Source organism: Papio anubis, chromosome 2, assembly GCF_008728515.1.
Source record: "Papio anubis isolate 15944 chromosome 2, Panubis1.0, whole genome shotgun sequence".
NCBI lineage: Eukaryota > Metazoa > Chordata > Mammalia > Primates > Cercopithecidae > Papio > Papio anubis.
In genome coordinates, this window is record NC_044977.1 from 67,745,041 (window position 1) to 67,770,675 (window position 25,635).

The window sequence follows — 25,635 nt, forward strand, 5'->3', positions numbered from 1 at the left end:
CCTGACACAAGTGAAAACTGGTAGAGTTCTTAGTGTCTATCAGAATGTTTCACGACATGCCCTTTGACCTAGAGTTCTACTTCCGGGAGGCCAGCTTTCAGAAACATTCCATGGAAGACATATGGACAGTGATCTTTAGATGGACTCCAGCTTCAGTCCCACCAGTCCAATTGACGGGTGGACAGTACAGGCACTGAGCTTCCTGGTCACTTAGCAGCTCATACAGAGTGTCAATGGGGAGGCTAGGAAGGCCTTTATTGCTGCCCCCTTCCCCAACCCCTATCCCTTGTGCAGTGTGATAGCTCCAGAGGTCAAACAGCTCCCATAGCTACACACGTGTGGGCACCATCTGGCTTTTCTGCAGCCATGCAATGCTGACTTGAGAGAGAGCCTTCCAGTCTTATCATCTTAGGAGCCTTCCCCAGCAGGACCAGTGGCTCCCACACAAGCAGTTCCCATCCCTAGAGGGCTGCGGAGGTATGAGGCTGGCCGGGGAGACTCATAAGACAGAATGCCAGCAGAAGGAATACTTTCTCACTGGGTTGAAGTTGACTATTTTCCACTCACCCCTAAGATAGCCAATCCCTTTTACTACACAACCACATTTCCAGACCTCCTTTTCCCCTCAAGGTCCTCCAGTGGCCTCTAGGATTGGGTCATGTGGGAGCCTTGTTGGGTGAGAAGATGCTCAGGGTGGTGACAAGGGGCTTGTTGCCCAGGTCTCCCTCCTCGTTCCTCAGCTGCTCACGAAAGGCTGAGGGGTATAAAATTGACTCCCACACAAGGCCCGGCAGACACCTCTGCAGATAAATTCCTGTTTTGTTGGGGGGAAGCCCAGACGGAATCTTGGAGCTGGGAAACAGATCTACAGGCTGGCTGTCCGCACTCGCCTCTCGGTTCATCTGTCACTGCTCGCTCACTGCTGGTAATTCTGTCAAGTTGGAGCACTTGCCTGGTTTGGCAGCAAGTTGAGTGGAGAAGGATTCTCCCCCATTCCCTGGTAGAAACTTACTGCGTCCACGGATATTGGGGGTGATGCTTGAGTTGGGACCAGGGGTGGCTTCATGGTGTGGGCCTGGGGTTATTGAGGTCTTCATATCCAGCCAACATTATGAGCATCTGCGCATCAGCCTGCAGTGGCTGCCCACCCACCAGGACCACCAGATGAGCCGAGAAAGCTGTACTCATCAGTCATCCCTGGATGTCCACTAGCCCATCCCAAAGGACCTGCTTCATCCCAGCCTCTGCTAAGAAATCCTCCCACATAATAACAAAGGGGAGGCCCATTCCTTTTTAACTGCTTCATAGTATTCCATTATGCACACGTGGTGTGGCTGCCGTGTTGTGGGAGAGGTGGACATTGATTGAACTAATGTGGGGACATGACTGATTATTCACAGGCTGGTCAGTGATTTACTAGGTGCCAGGCACAAAGCCCTGTCTAATTGGTACAAGAGCATCTCGTTTCATCCTCCAAACAACTTGTAGGGTAAGTACTATTATCCCTATTTTACAGGTAGGAAAATTGAAGCACAGATAAGTTAAGACATTTGCCCAAGATGACACAGCTAGTAAGTAGCAGGGCAAGAATGCAGCCCAGGCCTGACTAACCCCCAAGGCCACCCTTGTAGCCACCGCCTCTCTCAAGGAGAAGCAGAGGAGATGGCTGCTGAGTCATATCCAGGACCCAGTACTCAGGAAATTTGCTGAAGTCTTACTGTTGAAAGAGAAGATAAGAGGACATGACTGCACCTCACTCTTTGTGCCTGTTAGAGCCCCAGGTATGACCATACCTCCCTGTCCATACTCAATAGCTATGAGGAGCCAGGGTGGGTGTCTGGCTGCTGCCAGTGACAAATAGCTGAAACTCAGCAGCTGGATCCAAAGCCTTTGGCTTTTGGTTTTTTGCTTTTGCCTGAAATAATCAGATAATTACAGCTGAAGCAAGTCACTCAGCTTGACTTGCAGAAGCCAATTGCCTCCTTCCTGGACTTGTTCTCCCTGAGGGAAGCCTTGGTTCTGCTGTCCCTGACTCTGGTGCCATCATCATCAAAGCCAATACCCTAAATCCCAGCCTCAGCTCTTGTTCTGCTGCAATCAGAGAGCCTGGGCCTGCGGTCTTCAGGGAGGTGCTCAAATTGACCCTTTCTGGTAGCAGGGTATGGGATCGGGGTGCAAATATTGCCAACTGAGTTCTCCCCAGCTCCGACCATCCTGTAAGCAACCCGGAGCGCTGGAGGGCCAGGCTGGGCTGGGCCTGGTGCCTGACCGCTCCCGGCACATATGCCACTTGAGACTCCAGCATGCTCGCTCTTCTGCCTGCAGCAATCCCAGGCTGGGCCAACGCTAATATTTACATTCAAAGGCAAGGCTGCAGCTCAGGGCTACTTCCGTCCCTGTGGCTTTCCTGGGCCCAGGGGATAGATTTGCAGAGCAGGGTGTTGGGAGACAGCTTGTGTGGGCTGAGCGAGATAGCACGCAGGGAATTAGGCCCAAGGACTCAAATAGCAAAAATAACTGCAGTGATGATAATAGCAACTATTTATATAAAGTACTTATGATATGCCAAATGCTGAGACAAGTGTTTCCCATGCTTTTTTTTTTTTTGAGACAGGGTTTCACTTGATCACCCAGACTGGAGTGCAGTGGCCTGATCATGGCTCACTATAGCTTCGACCTCCCAGGCTCAGGTATCCTCCCATCTCAGTCTCCCAAGTAGCTGGGACTACAGGCACATGCTACCACACCTGGCTAATTTGTGTATTTTTAGTAGAAACCGGGTTTCACCCTGTTGCTCAGGCTGGTCTCAAACTCCTGAGCTCAAGCGATCTGCCCTGCTCAGCCTCCCAAAGTGCTGGAATTACAGGCATGAGCCACTGCCCAGCCGTCCCATGCATTTTAACTTTAGTTCTCACCCCAGTGCTCCAAGGCAGGTGTATCATAGTTTTACAGGGTAGAAAACAGAGGTAGAGAAAAGTAAGTTGGCTAAAAATCATACAGCCAGGAAGGAAGGGATCTGAGTGCACAGCTGAGCAAATGTATCTTGAGACTCCTAAAATCAAATGCCTACAGGGGCTGGGTGGTTTAATTCGATGAGTAAAATCTGGTAAGTTGAAGGCACTAGGGAGGGGTGGGGATTGGGGCCCACTGGGATGGAACACACCATCTATTACCCACCTCCAGCTAGTTGTTGCTGCAGGGAAATGTGTGCCCTGTGGGGCCAGCTTGTCTGATTTTCGAAAGAAAATCTTAGCATGTTTGTTTCTACAATCGGGGGGAAAACACGTATTTATACATCTACAGGTTTTTCTTTGAAGTCTTCTAATTTTTCAATGTTGGCAACACATTCCTTTTCTTAAAAAAACACAGCAGGAGCCAAGTCAAACATGTGTTCGGGTGACAGCACTGCTCTAACTGCTAAGCCCAGCTTGCTTACACTGTGCTCTACCTCCACCACGCAGGAGGCAGGACTGCGACTTCAGCTTGGAGAACCACAATCTGGATTGTCACCCCTGAACCCCTTTCGAGGTGGATGTTTGGGCGCACCCTTAGATTCAGACCACTAGGTCTTTGCTGGGCCCCGCACTTCAGAAGGCTTCACTCTGGTCCTCCTACAGCTGTGCCTCCTTTCCACCAGGCAGAAGATCTGCTGGGCCTAGAGACCCACGAAGTTCCTGCCCCAAAGGCCTCGAGCCCACTTTCAGGACTTGTGCATCAGTTATCTGTTGCCGTGTCATAAGCCACCTAAACTTAGGGGTAGGAAGCACCAATGATTTCAATATTATTCTCAACCCTCTCCGGGTCCTGGGGGCTGGCTGGGTCTGTGGAGAGGCTCTTCCTTGCACCTCTCCTGAGGTCCTGTCAGAGGGTGACTGGGCTGGAATCACTCATATCTGCAGTTGATCTGGCTGGGGCTGACACCTTGGCTGAGCTGTGGCCAGAGGATCTGCACACGGCCCCTCCATGCGGCTGGTGCTTCCTCACAGCCTGGCAACAAGGTTCAAAGAGGCAGGACCAGGAAGAAGCTGAGCCACCTTTTATGACCTAGACTTGGAAGTCACACAGTGTCACTTCACCATGCTTTACGGCCTGAGGCAGTCACAAAAATTCATCTGGATTCAAGAGGCGGAGGTAGAGACTCTACTCCTCTTGAGGTGGATGGGTAAGGTCACATTATAAGAAGAATCTATAAGATGGGAGATACTTCTAGGGCTGTCTTTGGCAAATAGACTCCATCTGCAACAGCCTACATGCTGCTCTCCCCCTGAGGTCTTCCTGAGGATGCACCCTGCAGGAGGCAAGGCCAAGGAGCTGCTGCCGGGGCTGGGGTGGATGGAGCCAGCTGCAGGCTGGTCAGGCACCTGCTGGGCGTGCACACGCCACACACAAGGCCCTCTGACCCTGCCAGTGTTAGGGGCAGGCTGCCTGGAGAGCAGCACAGGACCCTTGGACTTGCTTTGAGGAGTCCCTACTGAGAGCAGCATGTGGACAAGATAGAGGACCGCTCCTGGGGGATCTGAGCGATGGCCTCCACTGAGAAGAAAGGGGTGTGGGGAGGAGAAGAGAGATGGAGATAAATGAGCCTGCTGTGTGTCCACCAACGTCCTGACAAACAAGTCTCGATTGAGGTGGAAGGGAGGCTCAGGGCTTGCAGGATGCTCTGTGGGATTGTTCGTGGAACTCCAGCTTGCAATGACACACAAGCCAGTTATCACGCAGTGAAAGTCACTGGGCGGATTTGGGCCAAGCTGCAGGCCTCCGTAGCAGGCAGGCGTTAAAGCACCGGTTGTGCATATCTAAATCACCTGGGGGGACTTGAAGACCTACTGGTGCCTGGGCCCCCGGGGTCTTCAGGATTGTGATGCGATTGGCCGCTTTGTGGCCCATGTGTGGGGATTTTTAAAAGCTCCTAAATGATTCTAATGTGCAGCCAAGTTTGGGGTCCACTGAGCCAGAGGAGCAATAGCAATAACTTGGGCCTTAATGAGGGAACAGCTGGAGTAAGTCCAGATGGCAAGGGAAGGCGTTGCAGGTGGGAACAGCTGCAGCACGAAGGGGCCGTGGGAATACACATTGCAGAATTTGGGGTAATATTGGGGAGCAGTAAAACATAAGGTCAGGTATTCAAAGGTGCTAGTATTAGTAATAGTAAAAAAAGTGGTGGAGTTCTGCAATCTGTGCTTTGCTGATACATTCTTATTAGGTTCTTACAACAACCCTGTGAGGTAGGTATTTTCATTCCCATTTTACAAATAGGAGAACAAAGGCACAGACAGACTGCATGACTTGCCATAGCTAACCCTGAGTTGGGATTTCAGTATGTGACTCTTGAATTCTGAAGGCCATACTTGGAGGGTTCCTGGTGCAAACGTGGGTCATTCCAGACTTGACATAGAGGTAACATAAAGCCAATGTAGTGAACTGGGGTTTGAGTGAAGTGCTGTGTTGGAGTAGGTATCTATGAGGTGGTGAGCATGGCAGAGTAGTGTGGAGGGGAGAAGATGGGATGGTGTGTGTGCGTGTGTGTGTGTGTATGTGTGTGTGTGTGTAACAGAGAGAGTGAGCGATTAAGCGAGAGAGAACGGTGGCCCATATCCCCTAGAGGAGGGTTCAACTCCGGGGACCTGAACAGCTCCTTTCAAGCTGTGGTTCCCTTTCTGCTAGGGGCAAATCACTTGAGGAGGTCTGGACAGTCTTCTATAGCCTGTGTGCCTGTGTGGTCTCATGGAGCCTCAAGCCTCCCGGCCTCAGCACGTGCTATTTTCTTGAACTCTCACATGTTTTCCACCTTTTTCAATGCTGCTCATCTTTGCACGCATTGCTGAGATGTCACTAGCTCCTGGGGTCAAACTGAGTTTCAAGTTTGAGCTCTGACACATACTAGCCCTGTCTTCCTGGGCAAGTTACTCAACCTCCCAGATTCTCAGCCTCTTCAACTGTAAGAGGAAAAGAGTAAAAATAGTCCTTGCCTCAGAAGGTGCTGGGAGGTTCCATGTTATCATGCATGCAAGCTCTTAGGACAGAGCCTCATTCAGAATGAGTGCTCCTCAAAGGCTGCACCCACCATGCCCTCGTAGTGCCCACAGCTGTATAATGGCTGCCCCTCTTTGAGACTGGAAGCCCCTTGAGGGCAGAGGCCATGCCTGGTCACCACTGAAGCTCTGTGCCCAGCATGGAGTAGGCGTGTTAGGGATTGTTGAATGCTCACTCAGTACCTGTTCCCTCCTTGCCAACAGAACCCCAATGTTGCTGGGAGCAGGGATGTAGCTACCAAATACATCCCACTTTCCATACTCCTTTGCAGCCAGAGATGACCACGTGATGCATTCTGTCCCACCAGGTCATCTTAGTTTGGGCTCCTAGAAACAGACTCCTTGAAGGCAAGAGTCAAGGGCAAGTAGCTTATTTGGAAGGGGATTCCTGGAAGGGGAAATGAGACAAGGAAGAGAAGCCAAGTGCAGAGAGTGTGAGTGAGCAGCACATTATTGCTGGGGGTAACACTGGGGCCATATCCTGCTGGGAACCTTTGAGAGCTGGTATATAGCAGGCCCCCAATTTTCCCACCCAAAGGCCAGAAAGCTGGGGTATTTGCCCACCAACCACTGTCTGTCATTGGTTGACACTGCTTCTGGGCAGCTAACTCTGGCCTCTCTGTGTGACTACCTGAGCAAGCCACTGGGGCCAAAGAAAGGTGTTTGTAGAAGAAGGTTCTGTGGAGCCCAGATGATGAATGCCAAGGGGATGTGGGTAGGGCAGGCACCAGTAGTGTCTGTTATGGAAGCGTAAGTCTACATTGTTGTAAGGGATATCCAGAAAAGCCCCCCAGATGGAGACTGACTCATCAGATATGGCCTCTTTTGCTCAGGATCTCCCGACTTGCCTTTTGGATAGAATACAGACTTAATGGCTAAAGCTGTGGCAGCCTTCTATGTACATGAGGCAAAAGCCAAGACAGCCACCAGGACTTCTCTCTGTTCTGACACCTTTTAGTTATTATTTACTTGTGGACATTATGTCTTATAAGAAAAATAAAACCCCTCTCTTTAGCGTTTTAGGTGGCCATTGATATCTGGGTTTCCTGTTACTTGCAGTGTAACTCAATAGAAGTTCAATAATTCAAAAATGTTGAAGAGTGACTGAGGAAGCAGTGGGGTAGAGTGGAGTGGAGAGCATCACTGACTTATAGAGATGCCCAGAGGTTTGACTATTTTCCTATACTGTAAGCTCCTGAGAGCTGGATGGGGATTATTTTTGCTCATTATTTTATCCTCGGCATTTAGACCAATGCTTTGTAGAAGAGACTTGTGATCATTATTTCTTGAATAAACAAATAGCCCATGATCCTGGGGAAGGAGAGGAAGCTACAGATGCTCTAGACACAATTTATTTGAGTTTGCATTTATGGAAAGTCTTTTCATATACCAGATTGTCCTTCCCTTTCGCTAGAGGGAGAAGGGTTGAGAAAGGGAGAGAAGTGAGAGCAAATGAACTAGGATCGAGTATTAAAAGCTGAGTAGGTTAGATTTCCTCTCTCTGAGCCTCAGTTTTCTCATCTGTAAAGTGGGGATAATAACCATACCAGAGTTGGTTGTGAGGATGAAATGAGAGAATGTATAATCAGTGATTTGCAGAGTTCCTGGCACACAGTAGGTCCTCAAGAAAAGATACTTGAATATTATTATTGTTTTTGTTATTACTAATAGGTACCTCTACTGGACCCTGTAGAAAATAACTAAGATATGATCCTTATCCTCAGCTCATGATTCCGATAGGAGGAACTCACTGTATTATGAAGGAGGATAAATCGTATGATTCCCAGTTTATAACTGGAGACATGGACTCTGAAGTGTTATAAAATGTACCTGAGGGCCTGGTACAGATCTGTAATCCCAGCACTTTGGGAGACTGAGGTGGGATGATCGCTTGAGCTCAGGAGTTCAAGATCAGCCTGGGAAACATGGTGAAAACCCATCACAAAAAATATAAAAAATTAGCTGGGTGTGATGGTGCACACCTGTAGTCCCAGCTACTCAGGAGGTTGAGGTAGGAGCATCACTGGAGCCCAGGAGGTTGCATTGAGTCATGATCGTGCCACTGCACTCCAGCCTGGGAAACAGAGAGACTCTGTCTCAAACAATAATAATAATAAAATAAAAAATAAAAGGTAGCTGAGATCAGCTGACTGGTTTGTGGCAGGGATCTCCCAGCAGCACCATGCAGGAACTCTGGAGGAATACTTGAAGTGTTACTAATTTAGGGACACATTCAGCAAAAAAAATTCTGTGACTTGGTCTTGTACTCAGGATCAACATTTGACAAGGGTCCCAGGGGGCTCTCTGTGATGGCAGCTCTAAGCCCAATCTCGCCTCACCTACTTCCTCCCCCATCCTCTGGGCCTCCAAAACCTCCCAAGGCCATTCCAGCTCTGAACTGGAAAATGCGTTTGTTGAAAGGGGTTGAACTGGCATGAAATGACTAAAGGAGGTGCAGTTTAGCAAAGTCATGAACTGGAGATACCTTCTAAATTAGGATGAGGGACTGTATTTCCCAGATTAGTCACTGAGCAAGCTCCTTCATTCTCAGAACTGCCTCGGTGCTGCTGGTTGGACAGTTATTCTCACCAACAAGAAGGCAGACCACGGTGAGTCTATCTACAGCTGGTCCCGCTTACTGAGGGGAAGAGAGAAGACTTCCCCTTGTAACCTGGCTGGAAGCCTTCCCAAGGTGGGTGAGGACATTTCCAAAATATTTTTATGCTAATTAATGGAGGTATTAAAATGTACTGGCTAAATAATGCTGCCATTGAAAGAAGCTCAGGATGGAAGCATGTCTAACTTCCCTGTAAGTAGGCTTCCTTGTTGAGCATTAAAACTCTCACAAATTCCCTTGTGGCTTCATCATAGACTCTGTGGTGACCACTACCTATGGACCACTATTATGAGACCACTGTCTCATAAAGTGACTTTCTAAAGGCCTCAGATGGTCATCTTCAGAGCGTGGAGGAAGAGGGGTCTGGGGCTGAGAAGACTTGATTGGTCTCAGGCTCAAGAAATCAGTACCAGCCCAGGTAATGCTGGACTTTGGGTCTCTCCCCGTGCCTCCTTTGATAGTTTGGTGTCTTGAGGCACAAGGCAAGGGGACCTCTCCTTCCTCCAGCATCTTGTCACCTAAGATATGATTTTCCTGTGGTGACACATTCCCACAGGCATAGGTCAATTCTTCATGTGAAACAAATCAGCAAAAAAAAATCATCATGGGACTCGCCATAAATCCTCAAGAGCATGTAGTGGGGTGGCGGGTGACTCTGGAAGTGTGAAGGCATGAGGTTTTTGTTCCTGGTGTTTCTCTCTACCCTCGTTCCCTTCTCCATTCTGGCTGCTGTGTGCATTTTGTTCTCATTGCCTCGGGAGAGGATGGTCCAGCAGAAACTCGGAGAAAGAGAATGTCAGCTCTTGGCCTTGAAGATGCAAAATCTTAGGCCTGCGGGGATGAGATGAGAAGGACTGATGGGCATTGGTGATGGAAGTGGGGAGGAGAGCTGGGAACAAGTTGAATTTCTGGGCCTGGAGGTGGCAAGGTTTCTTCTGGGTGGGGAAGGAAGAGAGATGGAGGGGACACAATAAAAGAGAGAGGTCCTGAGGCCATGTGGGCTGGAGGAGACTCAGCCTCCAGGCACTGCCCAACCCCTCCTGGAGAGGGGACTTGGGTCACCCACCAATGATGCCCAAGGGCTCTCAGTCAGCGCCTCCACACCCTCCAGCTTATTAGTGCATTACCATCCAGCATCAACACATGGGAGTTGCAAGAGTGGTCCTTTCTGTGGATGGCTGGTGGGACCTCCTAGCCCAGAGGGGAACCTCCAGTCACATCCCGAGGGCTTGTCTGGCACCTTCTACTTCTCCCTCATGGATGTTCCTGTTTCAGCATCTCAGGCCATCTGCAAACTGTGGAGAGGGGGTGGGGGTCTGGACATCTGCTGGGGTAGCAGTGATAGAAAGGACAGGAGGACAGGGTCCCTCAGCACTTCTACCTCCCTGAACCTGCCAGGGTCCACCTGCGGAGGTGGGGCGATGGTGACCTGCAGTCCCCAGGAGCCCTTTAATTACAGAAGCTCACGGCGTGCAGAGGGAGGCGAAAGATGGGCCATGGGGTCACGCAAATCTGAGGACTGGCTCCAACTCCACCTTTGTCTCCCTCTTCGGAAAGCTGAACAGGGTGCAACGTGAGAAGGCCGTCTTCCTTCCTGCCTTGCAGGCGCTCTGGGGATGCTGCTTGTTTTCTCTGCTCTGCCAACTCTCCCCTGGGGACTCTCCTCCCGGCCAGGCTGCCCTGGAGGGTGGAGTCTCCCCGCCGCCCTCCTGCTCCACCCCCCAGTCCACAGACCTTTTCATTTAAAGAGTTCATTGCTACAGGAAACAGATGGGAGTCACAAAAATAATAAACAGAGAGAATTTCAAAGGTTCCGGAAGCTCAGAGTCATGGTCTCAGGCCCATCGTTAAAGACTTCCTTCTGAGATGGGGCCTGAAAATGACTGCAGCCACTGTTGTTTCAGCCACTGGGATGGCCAGGCAGGGACCTGCAGTGCTGCAAACTGTCAGCCCCTGGACTACTATGTAACTCTCACAGTCGTCTTGCAATGGGAGGGTGTCATGACCCCCACTTTACAGATGTAAAACCTGAGTTCAGAAAGCAGGATTGGCCGCATGATTTAGGACATCCAGTGTAAAATAAAAGTGTGGGGCCCTTGGTTCAAAAATTAAGAACTTCAAGACGGAAACTACAGCAGAGTGTTAAACCAAGTGAGGTGTCCTGGTCACCGGCCCTGAGTGACTGCCTGGGACACAGGCTGTTGAAGTCAACCCTGTCGGAGATTAGGTAACTAGTCCAAGGACACCAGCTAGTGAGAGGCAACTGCGGTTTTCATACAAGGTCTAGGACAGCCTCCAGCTGAATTTTGCTATCTTCCTGGTCTTTACCTGTGGACACCCCCATCCCTCCCTCCCACCTACCATGGCTTGGCTGTCGGCCTTATTTTTATAACTTAAAAAGCATCATTAAAAAGTAAAGCATGACTTCAAGACACCAACACCACACAAGTCCTGATGTTGCTCCAAGAAGCCCTTTGGCTCTTGCTAAAACGGAAGCAGAAGAGGCGATTGGGCATTGCCCCACCTCCCCCTCCATTCAATTAACTTGACAAGGAAACATTTTTGAGACAGATGATTCTCATTTTTAATGCAGTTTGAAAGTCCCTAGGGGCAGGAAGACACTCGGGCTTGCCTACTTCAGGAAGTGGTGTCTTCCCTCCAATTTATATGAACTTCATTTTAAGAGACCTCAGCTGGCTCAGCCCACATACATAAGCTTCCCCAATGGGATATGCATAATATAGGGTTTACGGCACACATTCGACGCAATAGCTTAATACATGTTTATAAGAATATATATTTGTATTTTATGCTATTATCACAGTGGTTCTCAGAGGAGAGAACGACTTTACACCTTAGGGGAACATTTAGCAATGTCTGGAAGCCATTTCTGCTGTCACAGCTAAGAAGCAGCTGCTATCGTCTTGTAGTGGGTGGGGCTTGGGGGTGCTGCTAGACATCCTGCCGTGCACAGGGGCGACCCCAACAAGAGAGAAGTGTCCAGCCCAAAATGTCAGTGCTGAGGCTGAGAAGCCACAACAAGCAATCATAATTAATTTTGGCATTGTCAAGGAATGAAATAGATTACTGGGACTGGAACCCCACTTTGTAAAAAATCTGCCCTTAGGAAATAAATTTTTGAGTGCTGCCAACTGAATTTGTGACTATTATGTAATAACTAACTGGGTCTCAAGTTAGGAGTCAGTTGAACCTCAGATAATCTTCACAACTCCCTCCAAGAAGTTTGAATTTTCTTTCTTTCTTTTTTTTTTTTTTTAGAGGCGAGGTCTTGTTATGTTGCCCAGGCTGATATCGAACTCTGATACTCAAGTGATTCACCTGCCTCGGCCACCCAAAATGCTGGGGATATAGGCATGAACCACCACATGCCTGGCCAGAAGTTTGAATTCTTACACTCATTTTGTTGATGGGAACACTGAGCCTCAGAGAAGAGAATTAGGGCAGGACTTCCTGCAGGTGGTTTTACCCAGAGATGCTGTCAAAGAGTCAACCAGGACAACCTGGGTTCTTTCTCTCAAAGATCTACTTTTATTTCTTGGTACCAGGCTAGCTGGGCTTACCCCACTCGTCGGAGCTGGGGGATACCCACCTCCCTACCTCTGGTTTAAGAATCTCTCCTCCTTGCATCTGCGCACAGTAGATCCTGTTTTTCCTTCCTTTCATATACCCCATCTACAGTACTATCTACAGTACTTGCTTTTTCTTTAAGGGAAGCACCCTCTTTCCAGAAGCTAGAGGTAGACAGACTCTGAGTCTGGGAATGGAGTGTGTAAACCAGGTGATAGCAGCCAATGTATTAAGTTACCCTGCCCACAGCGACTGGCTTGGGATAGTCACATAACCCAGTCTGAACCATGAGAGGTTTGCTGCCCTATTGCTATCCCAGAGGACCCAGCCTAAGGCTGAACTCCAGTGAGCTGCCAGATAAAACACAGGTGGCCCAGTTAATTAATTCAACAACGAATATGTTTTTAGTACAAGTATGTCCCAAATGGGCCAGGGACAGTGGCTCATGCCTGTAATCCCAGCACTTTGGGAGGCCGAGGTGGGCTGATCACTTGAGGCTAGGAGTTGGAGACCAGCCTAACCAACATGGTGAAACCTATTTCTACTTTCAATAAAAATGCAAAAAATTAGCCAGTTGTGGTGGCCGGTGCCTGTAATCCCAGCTACTCAGGAGCCTGAGGCAGGAGAATAGCTTGAACCCAGGAGGCAGAGGTTGCAGTGAGCTGAGATTGTGCCACTGCACTCCAGCCTGGGTGTCAGAGTGAGACTCTGTCTCAAAAGAAAAAGTATCTTCCAAATATTTAGCGGGACATACTCATACTAAGTAAAGTACTTCTTGTTTATCTGAAATTAAAGTTTAACTGACGTTTTATATTTTTATTCGCTTAAATCTGGCAACCGGTCAGCGGAAGCTAAAAAGGAGCTGCCTCTTGGTGACATCAATGTGAGCCCTGAACTGTACCTAAAGCCTAAGTGCGCATGGACTTGTCGCTGAAAGATTGTTAAGGAATTTTCTGGACCTTATCAAGGCCTTGGCCTTAGGAAATGTAGAAAGTCTTGTGAGGTGACTACACTTCCTTGCCCGTCACAGTGCTAAGCGTCCAGCGACAATAAAGACTTACTGGGTAACAAGGCTCTGTGCATAGCTCGCTTCTAATAACTACCTTCATTTTTTTGAGCATTTACCATGCCCCAGACACTGTACTTTAACTTAAACTACTTCCCACCCTTCAAATATATGTGAGATAAGTAACACCACACCCATTTCACAGGTGAGAAAACTGGGGTCTGGAAAGTGGCTTACCCTTGACTTCAGGGCACAGGCTGAGAAAATGAGAAACAGAGAACTTGAACCAGGTCCTCCTGGCTGCAAAGCCCGTGCTGCTTTCTTGACAGCTTGCCACCTCTCAGGCCCCACACCTTGCCTGCTGGTCAGGCCCCTTGGAAGGAACCTAGTGTTATCCCTGACCCCGCTCTTCCTCTCTCAGTCCCTGAAGGCCCCCATTAGCTGCCCACCTCCTGCTTGAAACAAGCCGCAGAACATCTGGAAGCCCTGGGAGGCCGTTTCTTTGACAACCTTCGATTTAAAAGCTCATGGAAATTCTTGCTCCAACTGCTGTGACGTGAGCAGCCCAGGTACACAGCCCTCTGGAGGCCAGAAGGGGCTGCCAACATCTGCTTCCCATTACCTGGAGGAGGGACTTCACCACCAGTCGCTGGTAACAGGAGACCCTGGCCTCTGATTTATGGCCCATTTGGAATGAGGCCTCGGAGCAATTACTTGTTGGATTGAGCCAGGAGAGGGGCTAGAGATTTGCAAAGCGGAAAGCAGTGCCTGGCTGGCAGCACTGTCTCCCCAGGCAGACAGGGACCATCCAGTGAGTACTTTCTTACTGACTTAAGTTACCTAACTTTCATGGATCATTGCCTATGTACCAGGCACTCTTCTAAGTGCTTCATGAATATTCACTCAGTTAAGCTTCCTTAGGAGGGAGATGCTATGATCATCCCATTTTATGGTTGAGAAACTGAGGCCCCCAAAGATTATATGGCTTGCTGCAGTCACGTAGCTAGCCACATAGACTCCGCTGGATTTGAATCTAGGCCCCGGAATTCATCCTCTCAACCGTTATGCTGCTCTGCAAATGAATAATCTTTAAAACATGTAAATTGGACCACTAGATTCCCAGCTCAGAACCCCGAGTGGCTTCTAATGACAGAGTGAAACCCAAAGTTCTCAAACTGTAAGAACCTCTGGTCTTCTGTTCTCTGTCTTCTCCTTGCCCGTTCCCCTCCAGCCACCTTGCCTGTTCTTGCTTCTTTTTGTTCATTTCTTTTCTTTTTTTTTTAAAAAAGAAAAAAACCAGCTCTATTGAGCTATAAATAACATAAGGCTGGGCATAGTGGCTCAAGCCTTTGTCCAGCACTTTGGGAGGCTGAGGTGTGGAGGTCACTTGAGCCCAGGAGTTTGAGGCCAGCCTGGGCAACACAGCAAGATACCACTTCTACAAAAAATTAGCCGGGTGTGATGGTGCACACCTGTAGTCCCAGCTACTCAGGAGGCTGAGGCAGGAGGATCTCTTGAGTCCAGGAGGTCAAGGATGCAGTAAGCTATGATTGCGCCCCTGTACTCCAGCCTGGGTGACACAAGACCCTGTCTCCAAAACAAAAAATAAAAAAAAAAAATCTCATGAAACTCACCTATTTAAAATGTACAGCTCAATGGTTTTAGTATCATATATTCACAGAGTTGTGCAATGATCATCACAATCAAATTTTAGAATATTTTCATCATCCCCAAATTCCCCATCAGCGGTCATTCCCATTCTCCCTCCCCTCTAGCCCTTGGTAACCATGAATCTGCTTTCTGTCTCTACAGATTTGCCTATTCCTGGCATTTCATACATATGGAACCAGACAATATGTGTGTTTTTTTGTGACTGGCTTCTTTTACTTGGCTTAATGTTTCAAGATCCATCCACATTGTCTCACGAATCAGTACTTTATCCCTTTTAGAGGCCAAACCATATTGTGTTGTGTTGGTTTGCACTTTATCCATCCATTAGTTGGTGGGCATTGGGGTCATTTCTACTTTTTGGCTCTTATAAATAATGCTGCTGTGAACATGTGTGTATTTTGCCTGGACCTCTGGTTCTTTAGACATGCTAAACATGCTTCCCTTGCAGTGCTGTTGCCCTTGCCATTTCCTTCCCCCACTGCTGCCTTCCTCCAGGTCTTTCTGTGGCTGGCCCCTCACTTCATATCCCTGTCCTCACACCACTTCCTCATATGGGTCCTCCAGACCACCCCCTCTGTTTGTCATTCTCTCCCCCATCTTCCGCTTTAGTTCTCTTTCTTGGCCTTGCCACTACAGGAAATTACTTTATATACTTCTTTGAGTACTGGGATTCTCTCTGTTTCTCTACCTAATGTGGAAGCTCCATGAGGATGGGGACCTCCTTGGTCTCAGTGCCTGGCGCATAGAAGGTGCTCAATCAGTAGACAACATGTGAATCAAGCAATGCAATGGAGCATGGATGACTTGCTCCAAGGCAGCACAAGGCTTCTAAGTAGTGAGCGAGACACACCCAGTGACTCCAAATGGTAACCAGGGTGCTCCCAGGATTGCTATACCTGCAAGGTCTCAACTTAGTCTTTCTAATTTCCCTGCAAGAGTGTAGGGGAGAGAGAAGAGCAAACCAATAAACCAATAGGATTCTGCTACAGGAAGCAAGGACAATGTGGCTGCTGAGAGTAGGCACTTTCGCAGGAGACATCTGGGTTGTTATTAGCTACTTCTGAGCTTGGTGACCATGAACCAATCCATTTTATTTTCTGGGCCTTGATTTTCTCAACTGTCAAAGGGAAGTAATAATAGTACCTTCTTTACTAGATGTTTATGAGGGCAAATTGAAATAATGTGGGTAAAATGTTGAACACATGTGTTGGCTATTTTTGTGTGGATGGATGTAGGCATCAGGGAAGCAGAGACAGCAAGGAGGATGGGCAGGTAACTAGCCTAGAAGGGAAGGTGGGAGGAATCCATGCTGGCTTCCTGGGGGAGGTAGCATCTAAGCTGGGACCAATAGGACGTGGTCCCGGGGAACATGACATGCCTTCTCTTTCTCCACCTCCAGTTCAGGCTCCAATATATCAGAGGAGGACTCTAGGAAGTCATTCCACCACCTCTGCCTCCCTGCTGACGAGTCCGATATTTGGTGAGAAGGCTCATAGGACAAGAGGCAACTTGACATAGTGCTTAAGCTCAGAGTTCAGATCAGATGGGGTAACCTGATGTTCAAATATCTCTGGCTTCCTGACTGACTAACTGTGTGCCCCTGGGCCATGTGCTAAACCTCTCTGGGCCTGCATGTCCTTGCCTATAAGTGGGGGTGATGAGAACAGTGCCAACAGCACAGGGTGAGAAGTCAGTGATGTAACGCCTGGCGAGCACTTGGCACGTGGGGAGTATCAGATCAGTGTCAGCCCTCAGCCTTGGTGGAATCCCTCTCTCACCTCAAAGTCTCTTGCCTCCAGTGTTTTCCCAGAGCAGTAGCAAAAGCAGGCAAGTAGTTTTGCTTCAAGAGCTGGAGCAAAGACTGGGAGAATGGAGCCCAGGTCAGCCCCGTACTTGCCATGTGGTTTGGGAAGAGTGAACTCAACCCACAGAGCCTGCAGGAAAACCGTCACTGGTAAGGGGGAAATGAGATAAAGACGGTCAAGCCCTTGCTGCTTCCTGTCTCCCTGGGAATCCCTAAGAACATTCCCCAGCCTCCTCCTTTGCCCTCATCCCTCTCCCAGGGCTTAATTGGGCAGCTGCCGTCAGTTTGCACTTAACCTTCTCCCCATCTGCCCTCGAGGGAAAGAATTAACGCTAATCCCTGAGCTGCTTCCCTGCCTGTGGATGGAAGTGTCAGAGCGCAGGGCCTGGGAGCCAGCTCAGCTCAGGCCTCCCAAGTAGTACAGCCCAGCTCCAGTGCTCAGGGGCTCCCCAAACATGCCCACCCCAGAGTCTCTGCTCCTTTGTCCTGGAGCAGTGGGGGACAGCCCTCCCAGCCAGTGAGCCACCTTCCTCCTCACCCTGTTCTTGTCCCTCTAAGCCCAACACTGTCCTATAGAAATACAATGTCCTATAGAAATAATAGAAATACAATAGAGCCACATAAGTTATTTACAATTTTCTGGTAGCCACATTAAAACAACCCAAAGGGTAATAGATGAAATTTTAATAACACACTTTAACCCAATATATCCGAAATATGATCTTTTTAACATATAACCAATGTGCACAATTTTTAACAAGATATTTTATGTTCTTTCTTTGCATACCCAGGCTCCCGAGTTCGGTGTGTGTCTTATGCTTTTATGGCACATCTCAATTTGGATACTAAAATTTTCATGGGAATATTTGATCTGCATTTAGACTTCACAAAACTTGGAGCTGAAAAAGATTCACCTACCTAAGTTGATCCAGAACCTCATAAAAGTTTTCCAATCACCAAATCAAGTATGAGTTTTTAAGTTTAAGTGTAAAAAAAAATGCAATTAAATAACACAAACAATTCAGCTCATCAATCACATTAGCCACATGTCAAGACCTCGGTGGCCATGTGTAGCTGGTGGCTACCATATTGGGTGGTGCAGCTCTGGCCTTCACCAAATTTCCCACAGCTGCTCCATGGCAGGCCTCTCCAGGAAAATGTGTGGTGCACTGGAGGTGGGAACTCTGCCTCCAATTTGCTGTGTGACTTTGGGTGAGTGTCTCTGCCTCTCTAGGCCTTTCTTTTCCCAGCTCTCAAATCCTTCCATTTAAAGAAAGTGAGTGCCTATGACTCACAACACCTTGTTCTAGGCTCTGGGAGTGCACAGCAAAGAGCACGCAGTACCCCTTCTCACAGAGCTTCATTCTGGGCTGGGAAATGGTCATCAGAACTGTGATTACATTTATGGAACCCTTTCTGTATGCCAGGCACTGTTGGAAGCCTTTGACATTAGCCAACTCTTTTTACCATCACAGTAGCTTCATGGGGAAGATGCTGGCATCATTGTTTCTCATGGGAAAACTGAGCCACACAGAGCAGTTAAGAAACTTGACCAAGGTCACCCAGCTTAAATGGGGCTGTGGTGGGATTTGAACCCAGTCAGATTGGCTATAGTGTGAGTGCTTTCATCACCTACTTCTACTGCAGGTTGAACATTCCTACTTCAAAATTCCAAAATCTGAAGCAGTCCAAAATCTGAAACTTTTGGGGCACTGACATGAAGCCACAAATGGAAAATTCCACACATAAGTACTCAACACAAGCTTTGTTTCATGTGCAAAATTATCGAAAATATTTCATAAAATTACTCCTTCAGCCTATGTGTATAAAGTATATATGAAACATAAGTGAATTTCCTTTACTGTTTTTGTACTCACAACCCGTCCCTTCCACTCCAAGCTCTGTAAGCATCTGGCATCTTGGCTAGTTTGCTGCTTCCGAGGCGCCGGGGGGTTCATGCATTTTAGACTTTGTGTACTCCCGGGACTAGACATGATTCCAAAGTGCTGCTGACTTGGGTCCCAATCCCCAAAATATCTCATTATGTATATGCAAATATTCCAAAGTCTGAAAAAATCCAAAATCTGAAACACTCTGGTCCCAAACGCTTCGGATATGGGATACTCATCTCTCTAATGAATGTAGAGTGGCAGTGATGGCTGCTGAGAAAAGCAGCAAGGCAGAAAAAAGTGTGTGTGTGGGGGCTGCTATTTTAGATAGAGGGGAAAGAGGCTCCCTTTCCTCCCGGCTACACAGACCATCCCTAACATCCCTTGCACCTCTATCAAGGGCCTACCATGTGCCAGACTTTTAAAGGGTCTTGGAGGCCCCAGGCAGTGCGTGATGGGCCAGGGTCTGTGAAGGTGTGCCCCACATTGAAGAGGAGCTGGACATCTGAACTGCCAAGCACAGCCAGACCTGCCAGGCAGGTGTGTCATGTGGGCTGGGAGCCATGGTCACAAGCCATGGCGGAGCCAGGCTTGTGCCAGGGACTGTAGTCAACAGAAGCAGCCGCCCTCCAGTGTTTACTGAGCATTTATTTTCTCTCCTTCTTTCTTCTTTCCCTTTTTCAGCCCATCGTTCCTAGCCTTACCCCTTGCCCTTTCTTCCTTCTTTCCTCCCTCACTCCTTACCTCCCATCCACCCACCTACCCAGTGTTTATTGAAGGCCTACTATGTGCCAGATATGGTGTCAAGCCCTAGGGACACTGTGGTGAGTAAAATGTTCCTGTCCTCGAGGAATGTTGCAGTCCATTTGGAAGGACCCACAGATGAATCTGTAATATCTGCTGAGAAAAGATGTATGTGCTCTTTGAGAATAACAGTGAGATGAATTGGCGGAATTAATTACTCTTTGTACATGGAAGGACACCATAGATAAAGTTCAAAGGCAAATGATAGGCTGGAGAAATACTCGCGCACTCAGGGATGCAGAAGGAGCCCACATCTATGTCTAGAGCTCACCGTCAGGGCCTGGCACAGAGCACCATTCCCTTCATAGCGGGGCTTGCTCTTATTTTTTTCACTCTCTTCTTTTTTTTTTCTTTAAATGCACCGTCTGTTCTACATAAAATGATTGTATCCTGTTGGTAGATCAGGGCCCCAACTTCCTGACTCAATGATTATGACATGAAGTCAAACAAGAACAAAGGTGTCATGGGAGCAATCCACCCAAGCTCCAGCCTTGAACTAGAGAGAGTCCCTGACCCAAGGATCTTGAGTCCAGTGTGGGTGACAGTGCGGACACTAAGCAAAGGCTTTTCAGGGTAGTTTATGGGAAGGGGCGGGATAGGTGTGGGGAGCTTCAAAGAGGGTCATGCTGTGCAGACTCTTGGGGGCAGGAAGGGATAGTGGGAAGAGTGACAGCTAAGGGGAGTCCTCAAGCATGGGGAGTAGTTAGCTAGGTGCCAAGGGGAGGGGAAAATATTCTAGGCAAAAGGAACTGTTTGTGTAAAGGTCTAGAGGCAGAAGAATTTAGACCCTGACATACACACACACACACACACACATACACACACACACACTGCAGACACAGAGTCTCCTCCATTTCACAGGAGTCTGAGTCAGGGAATCATGAAAGATGGGGGTGGAGAGGTAAATGTGTCGGATTACAAAGGGTCTGGTAAGTTATGCAAGGAGGTTGGACATCATTTGAAGATCAATGGGAAGCCTTTGAAGAATTACAAGCTAAGGAATGGTTGTTTCAAATTTGTGTTTTAGAAAGATCATGTTGGACACATTCTGAATAATGGAGTGGGGAAACTGGAGCCAGTTAAGAGGCTGTTGCCAGACATCCAGGGGAAAACTGATACGGGCTTGAAATAAGGAAATGGCCATGGGGATGGAGAAAAATGGATGGAGGTCAAGGTCAAGATCAATGTGAGCCGGGTGTGGTGGCTCACGCCTGTAATCCCAGCACTTTGGGAGGCTGAGGCGGGCAGATCACAAGGTCAGGAGATCGAGACCACGGTGAAACCCCATCTCTACTAAAAAAAAATACAAAAAATTAGCTGGGCATGGTGGCGGGCGCCTGTAGTCCCAGCTATTCAGGAGGCTGAGGCAAGAGAAGGGCAGTGAACACTGGAGGCGGAGCTTGCAGTGAGCCAAGATCGCGCCACTGCACTCCAGCCTGGGCGACGGAGCAAGACTCCGTCTCAAAAAAAAAAAAAAAAAAAAAAAAAAAAAAAAAGATCAATGTGAAAGGTTGAGGCTGCAGCTGCAGCTCTAGAAATGGGAGTCACAGGTGGACAGACAAGACCCGAATCAGGGAGCAGCGGCAGCCCCTCAGGGAGACTGCATCATGCCAAGAAAGAAGGGACCAAACGTTTGATGCTGGGTTCTGTGTTTGGATCAAAAGCTGGGAGATTCCTGGGTTCTTGCCTTTGTCCCTCCCTTGCCGGCTGTGTGAGTTTGGGATGTTCACGTCTCCTCTCTGGGTTCGTTCTCCCCATTTGTAAGATGCTATGACTTGAATAGGATCAACGATCCTCACTGTCCCATGGAGTCCTAGGAGTCCTTGGGAAGTCAGTCCTTCAGCAGCAGGTGCTGAGGTGGCATTTGGTGGCTGTGGCTTGGAACTGTCACCTCCTCTTTAAGCCCAGTAGTTCCGCTTCAATTTGTTTTGTAATTTGGCCTTCTGACTCAGCTTTGATTTGAAGAAAGGGTTCCGTGATTCAAAAGAGTTTGATGAGGGATGACCTCTCATGTTCCATCTGGCAGAAGGTAGAGCCACACCCAGTTGGGAGTTTCCCTGATGCTAGGAAGAGTGACATCTCTGTGAGTCAGAGGGAATTATCAACTATAGACCTTATGGCACTGTTGGGTGCAGACTCTAGATCCAAGGAAAACTCATGACCCTGCACCCAGGGGTCTAAGTGGACTGGTCTGAAGGGTTAGCATCTCCAACCCAAGTACTCCAGGGGTGACAAATAAGATTCAGCTCTGGCAGTGGATGGTAACATTGCCTGGGGCTGCACTGAAGAGAACTCGGTGAGGATAAAGTGCTGTGATTGATTAGCAATGTCTTCTCTGGACAGCAAATGGGTGGTAATGGTGTGTGTGCCATGAATCTGCTAGCTTTGATCTAATCTTTGCTGTTTAACAGGGACATGAACTCTCATTCTCATCATAGCCCCAGGCTGCTCTATTGTGCGATCTCTTCTTTCTCCTCCTTTTGTTGTTGAGTACTTCAAAGGTCTACCCTGGCCCTCTTCCCAGTGGACCGGTCACTTCAGGAAACGAATGGGCTGCTCTCTGGAGGAAGCCAGATCACTCAATGAGTTCCCATTTCTCTAGAATTAGATGGTTAGTCATGCTGACCAGGGGCAGTAGGTGGGCTCAAGGCCAGGAAAGCACAATGCTTCTTTGCTGAGCCCCCAGGGCATGGGCCTTGTTTCCCAAAGGTATCCAAGGCCATGTTCAGGAGGCTCTTGCCACCACTGGGATCCCACTTGCTGCATCTTTGAAGAACTGCCAATGCTAATGGTTGGGGTGGAGGCAGGAGGGAGAAAGGGCACTCTGCTACTCAGGAAATTAAAAACCTGCCATTCTCTTTAATATTTTAAAAAAGTAATCTTCATGACATAAATAAATCATGTTTATTGCAGAAAAGCTGAAAAACATGGATAAGCAAAAAGTAGAAAATAAAAGACATCTATGTTCCGATACCTAGAGAAAAGCATTATTTCAACAAGTTGGTGTGTATCTTTCCAGACTTCAGCAGCTCTAGGCACCAGCCCCTCAGAATGGACTACGGCTATAGCCTTGGGGTGAGTGGAGGCCTCCCAGCTGGGCCAGGCATTAACCCTGTAGTTGCTGGCTGGTGGGAAGGTCTAGGGTTCCTGGCGGTGGAGCCAGGGCAAATGGGGTGGCCTGCATGGGGCTCAAGTGACAGCTCTTTCCAATGAGACAGGGACAAGTTTGTTAACAAGCTGAGCTGGCACTTTATGGATAATTCTCAGTGGTGTCTATCCCTACTTCTCCTAGGGTATAATTTGACATATTGGCTGGGTGCAGGCCTGGGCTTAGAAATACTACTGCTGGTTGGCGTTAGGAGGGGTCACTTCCTAGTCAACATCCCTATTTGCATTTGAAACTCTGTTACTCCTGGAGGGTGAGTTGAGCCACACATATCCCTTTCTCTTTTTATAAATCCATATTTCCCTCATCACCCTCTCCCCACAACAGGGACTGAGAGGTTTCCTGGAAGAAAAAGAATCTGTGATCCTTGTTTTTACTTTAGGAGTTGAGGGTAAAAACAACTTCACCCTCTGGGCGAGGCTGGCCTCAATCTAGAGCACACAGAAAGGATCACAGGATTCTAGAACAGATACCACAAGAGAAAACACAGCCTGGACAGGTGCCAGGACTCAGCACCCAGGCCCTGGTGGCTGGAGGTGAGGGTCCCTTCTGAGCATGGTTTGAGGCTGGCATTAGAACCTTCCTGATCCAGCCACCCTAGAGGAGTGGGTACCCCATGGGGAAGATCATGAATAAAAATTTAATAGTTCTAACACTTTGGAGCTCGGGCAACATTGCTATAGGGCCCTTCTCAACTGCAAGAGTACACAGTTCTGAAGGGACAAAGAGGTATCCCCAGTTTACGAGTCCAGCCAGCAACTGTAGATCTTGTACAACCTGATCAGATCTGGGAGGGGCAGAGAATGGCGTAGAACCAGCTGCAGCTATATGGCCCAGTCTGCGAGATTTGACTGAACTTCTCTCTCTCTACCAGGCAGCAAAGAGCTCAGGGCTTATTTGACAAGTGGTTAAACTTAGTGATTAAGAGCACAGATTCTGGAGCCAGACTGCTTGGGTTTGAATCCCATCTCTACCACTTATTTTCTTTGTGACTTTGGGCAAGTGGCTTCACCTCTCTGTGCCTCAGTGTTCTCATTTGTAAAGTGGGAGGACACATAGTGCCTATCTTAGAGAGTTGTTATGAGGATTAAATTAATATATGTAAAATTAGATCTAGCTGATTGTTATGTTTGCTGACACACACATACACACTTACGTGGTCTTGAAGTTGCAGCATTTAGGAATGGGAACACTGGAAAAGCTGGAAATTCTTGTTAATTTGGAAGGTGAGGCTTTGAAGTGGTTTTTGTTTGTTTGTTTTGTTTTGTTTTTTGAGAGAGGGTCAGCTGGAGTGCAATGGCGGGATTTTGGCTCACTGCAACCTCCACCTCCTGGGTTCAAGTGCTTCTCATGCCTCAGCCTCCTGAGTAACTGGGATTACACGCGTGCACCACCACACCTAGCTAATTTCTGAATTTTTAGTAGAGATGGGGTTTCACCATGTTGGCTAGGCTTGTCTTGAACCCCTAGCCTGAAGTGGTCCGCCCACCTCGGCCTCCCAAAGTGCTAGGATTACAAGTGTGAATCACTGTGCCTGGCCCTGGAGTGGTTCTTAAATTTGAGGACACATCAGCATCATCTGGTAGGCTGCTTGTTAAAGCACAGATTTCTTGGCCCCACCCCCAGTCGCTCTGGGTGTGACTGAGCATCTATATTTCTCACAAGCTCCTAGATGATGCCCATGCACTGCGGTCCACAGATCACACCTGGAGCAGCACCAGTTTTGAATATTGTTATAAATCTATTTTATTTCTTCTTTTTACTGAAGTATAATCTTCTCTGACATTTTGTAACCAGACTGTAAACTTGACAAGGGCGGGGGCCGTGACGTTACTCGCCATTGAATACACAGCATCTGACGTGCTGTAGATGCCCGATAAATATCGGCTGAAAGGAGGAAAGCAGCAAGCTTTTTGCACTCAACAATGTTCTTGTGTACATTTTTCATGTTAATAAATATTCTCCCACAACATTGTTTGGTTGGTTGCATAGTTTTCCCTTGTATGGATGTAAGTGAGAGAACAACTTGAGCTTGCTGGAACAAAAAGGAAGCATTCAGTCTAAGTAGGCAGGGTGCCTCAGCGACTGGAACCAGGAAGCTGAGAACCAACAGAAGGATCTTTCCTGTTGCCTCCCATCTGCATCTCCCTGTGATGGCTTCTTTCCCTTTTTGGGACTTTTCTGTCCATATGACATCCAAGATGGCTGCTTACATCTCCCAGATCTCTTGTTACAGCACCTGCCGTGTGGTCAGTCTGCCTGTCTGTCTGCCCCTTAGTCTCTCTCCTAGTAACTCCATCAAGGACTCTGGCCCTTCTGGGGTCAGTGCTAACCCCTTATCCAATCAAGGAGGAGGGCCATATTCAAATATGGCTGCCAGGTGCCCCTGTGGTGGTAGTGGGGGGAGTACAAGCAAAATGTGGCCTGGTGATCGCCAAATGATCCATTCTAAATTCCCTTCTATTCATCTTCTCATCCGTCTCCTTAAACCTGATTTCAATTTCAATCTGGTGACCAGGGTTTAGTTTCTGTGGACTTTTCTGGGCTCAGAGCAGGGATTTGACTGACTTAACCCCATCTCTCTCCCATTAGCGATAATGGCCCATGGCAGCGTCACAGGTTTGTCTGATGTCTTTGAACATGTAATCCACGCAACGTGATTTTGAGGGAGGCAGGAGGTTTCACCCAATGAGGCCTGTTTAGTACCAGCAAGTCTGCTCATGATCCGAAATGCAGCTGAAAAAATAAATATAATTAAAAAGATAACTCAGGCCAGCGTTCCCAGAGACTGTTTTACATGGGCGCATAATGAATGCTAAACTCAGTGCAGCAGTGCCAAAAAGCAAAATAAATTCTTGGAGTTGGTCTGTTTCCTGCCTGCAATACATTTGCTTGTTCCAAACAAATATATTTGTCAATACAACACAATTAGGAAGGCTGAGCCAATCAGACCATCAAATATCCAGAGAAGCAGAACGTGGTTTCCATACACTTTGCTAGATGGAGCCAAGGTCTGGATGTGTTATGACCAAACCAATTACGGCCTGGGCAAGCCTTA

At 48.1% G+C, this 25,635-nt stretch overlaps 2 long non-coding RNA genes across 2 annotated transcripts in view; both read left to right on the top strand.

Moving 5' to 3' along the window:
* Positions 1–2,811: 2,811 nt before the first annotated feature.
* Positions 2,812–25,635, top strand: part of LOC103881973 — a 148,442-nt gene continuing 125,618 nt past the window's right edge. Inside the window, exons 1-2 of the long non-coding RNA XR_004182134.1 lie at positions 2,812–4,162; positions 8,584–8,724. This is a non-coding gene — a long non-coding RNA (uncharacterized LOC103881973). The remainder of the gene's footprint in view (positions 4,163–8,583; positions 8,725–25,635) is intronic.
* On the top strand, positions 14,890–17,726 carry LOC116273756. The gene is made up of 2 exons (XR_004182136.1): positions 14,890–16,868; positions 17,510–17,726. It is a non-coding gene; the product is annotated as an uncharacterized LOC116273756 (long non-coding RNA).